Consider the following 6,811-nt stretch of genomic DNA (forward strand, 5'->3'; position numbering starts at 1 on the left):
AAGTGCCCAGGAAGACCTCAATCAACATCTAACCACCTTCCTAAGAATATGTGACACTATGAAGTCTAATGGAGTCCATCTAGATGTCTATAGGCCAATTTTGTTCCATTTTTCACTCAGGGACAAAGCATCCAAGTGGCTGGAGTCCTTTCTGAAGGAGAGCTTAACAAATTGGGAAGATATGGTGAACAAATTTTTGGCAAGATTCTACCCTCCTCAAAGAATTAATAGGCTGAGAGCTGAGGTGCAAACTTTCAAGCAACAAGATGGTAAGACTCTCTATGAGGCATGGGAGAGGTTCAAGGACTTAACAAGAAGATACCCACCAGACATGTTCAATGAATGGGTTCAACTTCACATTTTCTATGAAGGCCTTTCTTATGAGTCAAAGAAGGATGTAGACCATTCATCAGGAGGATCTCTAAACAAGAAGAAAACCATTGAAGAAGCCATAGATGTCATTGAAATGGTAGCTGAGAATGACTACTTCTATGCTTCTGAAAGAAGCAACACTCGAGGAGTAATGGAGCTGAACCAAATGGATTCATTGCTGGCTCAAAATAAGATGATCACCAAACAGTTAGCAGATCTCACCAAGAAGGTAGAAGAAAACCAAGTTGCAGCAGTCATCACTTCATCACCAACTCAAGAAGGAGTGAATATAGGAGAAGAAGGTGACTGAGAACAAGCCGATTATGTTGGGAACTCACCCAGACAAATCGATGATCCATACTCCAAAACATACAATTCTGGATGGAGAAATCACCCTAACTTTGGGTGGGGAAATCAGCAAGACCAAGGCCAAGACCAGAGATGCCACAACCACAATCCCAATAATAATGCAACTCACCAACATACCTCACAGAGATCCTATCAACACCCACCTAACCACCCTTCTCAACCACCTAACCTCAACCCACCATCACTAACCGAGGATAGACTTTCCAAAATTAAGACTCTACTTGAAGACATATGTAGAGAAGTCCAAGACAACAAGGTGTTTAAGGATGAAGTGCGAGCCAATATCAAAAACAAAGGAGAAACCATCAAGAGGCTGGAGTCCCAAGTAGGGTATCTATCTCAACAATTTTCCAAACCTACTGATGGTTTTCCAAGTGACATAGAGAAGAACCCAAGAGGAGAAACAAAGAAAGTAAGGTGGGAAGAATGCAAGATGATTACCACAAGTGATGAGATGAGTGTGGAGGAAGTGGACACACAAACAGAACACCTCCAAGACAGTCCAAAGGAAAATCATGAAGGCAGAAACCATGCACCCCAACCCACACATAGGGCGGAGCTAAAAAAAGAGGAGATCCTGAACCCATATGCACCCTTTCCCCAAAGGCTCAAAGGTGGTGTAGCAAGGAGAATGTATTCAAGATTCCTCGATATGTTTGCATCTCTTGAGGTAAATATACCATTCATTAAGGCCCTCCAGCAAATGCCCTCTTACATCAAATATATAAAGGAGCTGCTGGCCAAAAAAAGTTCATTAAAGGATGGACAAATAATAAAAATGAATAGGGAGTGCAGTGCTATCATTCAAACAGAGCCACCTACAAAGAAGAAGGATCCAGGGAGTTTCCACATTCCTTGTGCTATAGGAGAGACAATGATTGAGAAGGGGCTCTGTGACCTGGGAGCAAGTATCAACCTAATGCCTCTATCCCTCGTGAAAAAGCTTCAAATCAATGAGCTAACATCCACAGATGTAATCATCAAATTGGCTGACAAAACTCAAAAGCAGGCAATAGGAGTGGTTGAAAATGTGTTAGTGAAGGTTGGGAACTACTTCCTGCCCACAGACTTTGTTATCCTGGAAATGGAAGAGAATCCCATCCATCCAATCATCCTGGGAAGGCCATTCTTAGCCACAGCCAGGGCACTTATAGATGTGGAGCGAGGAGAGCTAGTATTGAGGATACACGATGAACAGCTCACCTTCAGTATTTTCAAACCCTCACAAGAAGCAGATCATGATAACAAAAAGTCAGAGGAAGAGCACAATAAAGGGTTGATAGAATAGGCAAGCATGGGAGCACAAATACCACACCTGAAAATTCCCATTGGTGACAACCAATGTGATAAGAAGGACCAACACCCAAGTGTAATTCAAAAGGAACCAGACCCACCAGAGTCATATGAGACAAGCAACAAAACTTTCCTCAAAGAGAAAACCACAAGTAGCAAAGTGACATCAAGGGACACAAAAAAAAGTCCCAATGGGATGGAAAAAAAGAAAATCCCTACAGAAAATTTCTCTCCAGGAGATGAAGTGGTCTCTGCCTACTTTCTATCTATACCGCCTCATCTCCCCACTATTCCATCTCAACTGCCTCCAGTATACACCATCAACAAAATCTTGTCCTTAGAACATGTGGAACTTCTTAACAAAGTCAATGGAAACAGGTTCACTGCAAGAGGGGAAGATTTGAAGCACTACCAACCACCCTGACAAAGGCCAAACATCAAGCTAATGACGCTAAAGAAGCGCTTCATAGGAGGCAACCCATGTTCTATACCCTCTCTCTTTAATCTCTAATAGTAGTAATAAAGCAAAGTTCATGGATTCTAAATCAACTTTGACAAACAATATAAGAATCCCTACATGCAACATATAGTACATGATAAGTTTGGTATTCAAGGCACACCAAGAGGGCTTGAACACACTTCATGATATGAGATTCTTTTCAAATCTTGTTGCACCATATGATCACAAACAAGTTTGGTGTTAGCAACATTGCATGGAAAATTGATTGGTTGGTTGATTTGCATCCATGAAAAGCATTTAGTAATTTTTTAAAAAAAAAAGAAAAGGATTTAACAGTAGCTATTTCATACTTTAATTTTTCCCACCAAATATTCAATTGACTTTTTGCATTCCCTTTTGTCTTGTATAGGAAATCAAAAAGGGTATTGGTGGTACTTGATAAGACAATCAAAGAAGGGAGATTCGACCACTAGACCAAGAGAACTACACACTTGTCTTCAAGGGGAGTATCTTAGGAAGTGTTGCCATGCAACATTGGGAGTTGGATAGCCTTGGAGACCGAATCAGGACCCTCATAAAAGAGGTGATCCTTGTTCTCATCCAATGCCAAGCCCCAACCGTCCATCATTTAGCAACACCATCAATCCACACCCTTCAATCATTTACCGTTCTCCTATATAAACCCTTTCACACAATAGCCTTCTATTTCAATTCTGCACCTTCGAAACATACACCATACACTTCATTCCCCACCAAAGGTTTTCATACACACTTTTATAGCCACATCTTGTGAGCCACAAACATACCAACCATCACTCATGGCTTCATCTAGCTCTAAAAGGAGAAGAGGGAAGGAGCCCATGGAGCAGCCTCCTTCCGATCCCGGGAAATTCAAGACCGCCTTCCATGAGCTCCAATATGAACGGATCAAACACAAGAAAATCTTGCCAGAATTGACATTCCAGTTCAACGAGGATGAGTGCCCAAAGATCAGAGAGAAGATTGCACAGAGGGGTTAGCAAAAGCTCACCAACCTAGAGACAAAGATAAATACAAACCTCATCAAGGAGTTCTATGAAAATGTGGCCAGAGAAGACAGTACTAGGGCCCGTACCTTCAAAAGTTACATAAGAGGAACATAGGTAGACTTCAGCCCCAATGCTATAAGAAGAACTCTTCAGCTGAAATCGTCACATTTCAATGAACTCAGTTATCAAGTAAGAATAAGCAATGCCCCCGACGAAGATGAACTTGATGAAATCGTGAATGATATGTGTGTTATAGGGTCTGACTGGGAAAGATACTCAGACAAGAGGCCGCAGTTCATTAGGAGATGAGACCTTATCCCGGAAGCCAAGGGATGGTTTGAGCTCGTAAGGAGGTCTATCCTTCCAGCCGCAAACAATTCTGAGGTCAATATTGCTCGAGCTACCATGGTACATTGCTTAGTAAAGGGTGGGAGTATCAATGTACACGAAATTATAGCTGAAGGGATCCAGGACTCATCCGAGAAGAATGATCCAGGTGCTAGACTTTGGTACCCCAGCACCATCCTTAGACTATGCATGAAAGCCAAGGTGGTATTCAAAGATAACAATCCACAGTGGGTAAATCCTGGGAGATTAGTTACCCTCCAGCGTATAAACTATGTGACACCCGCTCAACAACAAAGAAGACCTCGGATAGGGAAAAGAACTGCACAAGAAGAGCCTCACCAAGAAGAACCTCACCAAGAAGAACCCCAACAAACAGGGTACCAGCAAGAAGAGCAATATGACCCAACCAATATAAATTTGTTTCACATTAAAGAAGCCATTGAGGATATGGCAAGGAGCTATATGGAGGGACAAGAACAACAACTACATGTTCAATCTCAAAGGATGGATCGTCAAGAAGAACTGCTCTCTAGTTGGATGGATCAACAAAGAGAGTGGTAGAAACAGCAAATGGAGTTGCAACAGGAGCATTACTCCCAGCTCACCCAAGCCATCAATCAAGTGACCAAAAGGCAGGAGAGCCAAGACAAACACCCTCAAGAACTCAACCAATGCCAGATAGCTTAGATGAAAGCATTCAACGAATTCAGCGTGCTCAATAAAGGAAGGCAACTGCATCGGGAAGAGTTTAGCATAAATACTCAGGCCAAGTTGACTTATATGACTGGGCATATGCATAACTTACACCCTGCCATTCCAAGCTATGAGGCAGTCCGCAAAGACTTAATAGAACAAGAAGAGGGAAGGGTGAAACAACAAAAGGAAGCATTAATGAAGAAGATGTAGGATGCTGGGTTCTGGAAAAAGCTGATAGGGAAGCGCAAAGAAAATGGGGACTCAAGCAATCAAGGAGGATCCCAAGACAAAGGGACATGAGCATTCCAATAAGTAAAAGGTGGTGGAGTCCCTTCTTAGTCTATCTTTCAAGCTTTAAATAAGGAAAATCATGTATGAAATAGAACCTGCCTCCATGAGTAGTTTAGGATTTTCAATTCTGCATTTAAGGTTTTCATTGCTTAGGTCTATGCTTACTAAGCTTAATGTCCCTAGTTTTCACCTTCATCTTGCTTATATGTATGCTTGTCCTTTAAGCTAATCAAAAAGAAAATGTTATGAAAAGAACAAGAGTGGAGTTATCTTGTGAAGTAAATTTTGAATGTTTGTGGTAGGGTGATTAATTAGCTAAGTTGGTTCACCAACAAGGTAGGAAGGTAACTATCTATCCTGAATCCTATGCTTGAAACACATCCTATAAGACTGACCAAATAATGAAATCCCAATAAGAAAAGAGAAAGAGCAATAAAAGTGAAAAGGAAAGAAAAATAATAAGAAATAATGCTAGGCACCAAGGGTTTGAATATTGAGGCATGTGTCTGTGGTGTTCATGTGCAAAGGATATGCTTGGATGAATAAGCTCTTAGGGGTGCCTTATCACTTAGTAACTTGGGTTAACTAATCCGGAATTATCAGTTGAAAGTCCATTATCAAGAGTAACCTTTGCTACAGAACACTTAGCAACCCAAAGAGGTGCTGGACACCAAGGTCTCAAGAAAGAAAAATAACAAACCATGTGTCTGTGGTGTGTATGTATGGGAGAAAGAGACGTGAGGGAGTAAGTCCTTAAGGGTGCCTTAACACCTAGCACCTTAAACCAACTGGTTCAGGAGTGTTGGCTGAAAGCTTATCTTAAAGAGTCACCCTCTTACAGAGCACTTAGCCAAAAAAAAAAAGGAATGCAATAAATCCTGAAAGGGAAAAAAGGATCAATAATTAGGAAGTCTCAAAGGATGCAATCAAACAAGTGTTCAAGGGCATGATAAAGGCTTGAAACCCAGTAAAGGAATGAACCTAAGTTGCTATGCATGAAACCCCATGAACCAGGAATTTGACTTCTATTATAATTGTTTGTTCATCTTGTTCTTTCATTCATTCTTCCTATATTTCAACACTTGCTTAGGGACAAGCAAGCTTTAAGTTTGGTGTTGTGATGCCAGGGCATCTAGGCCAGTTTCACTGACCTTTTCTTTACTGTTCTAGGGTAGTTTCATGTATTTTCATAGTAAATAAGGCAAGTTTTGGATGAAAATACACTTACACCTTGATTCAAGCAATTATTGTGAATTTTACATGAATTCATGAGGATTTTGCAAGGATTGAATGCCAATTTGATGATGCATAATCTCATGACCTGGGCTAGAGCTTTGATGCACTTTATTTTCTTGATTTCAGGACAAAGGAAGCAAGGAAGAACCACGTTAGTAGCTACGTTAATCCAATTAATGTGACCACTAACGTGGAATGGGAATGAGCTTGCAACGTTAATGAGAAAGGTGGTCGATAATAACGCCTACGAAGCCATCATAAGCCCACGTTAATTGCCATGTTAACTACATTAACGTGGTAGTTAACTAATGAGCGGATAATTTATACGCTTTTTGGCATTGTTTTTAGTATGTTTTTAGTATATTTTAGTTAGTTTTTATTATATTTTTATTAGTTTTTATTTAAAATTCACTTTTCTGGACTTTACTATGAGTTTGTGTGTTTTTCTGTTATTTCAGGTAATTTCTGGCTGAAATTGAGGGACCTGAGCAAAAATCTGATTCAGAGGCTGAAAAAGGACTGCAAATGCTGTTAGATTCTGACCTCCCTGCACTCGAAGTAGATTTTCTGGAGCTAAAGAAGCCCAATCAGCGCGCTCTTAATTGCGTTGGAAAGTAGACATCCTGGGATTTCCATCAATGTATAATAGTCTATACTTTGCCCGAGATTTGATGGCCCAAACAGGCGTTCCAAGTCAGCTCAAGAATTCTGGCGTTTA

Source organism: Arachis duranensis, chromosome 3 (genome assembly GCF_000817695.3).
Source record: "Arachis duranensis cultivar V14167 chromosome 3, aradu.V14167.gnm2.J7QH, whole genome shotgun sequence".
Taxonomy (NCBI): Eukaryota; Viridiplantae; Streptophyta; class Magnoliopsida; order Fabales; family Fabaceae; genus Arachis; species Arachis duranensis.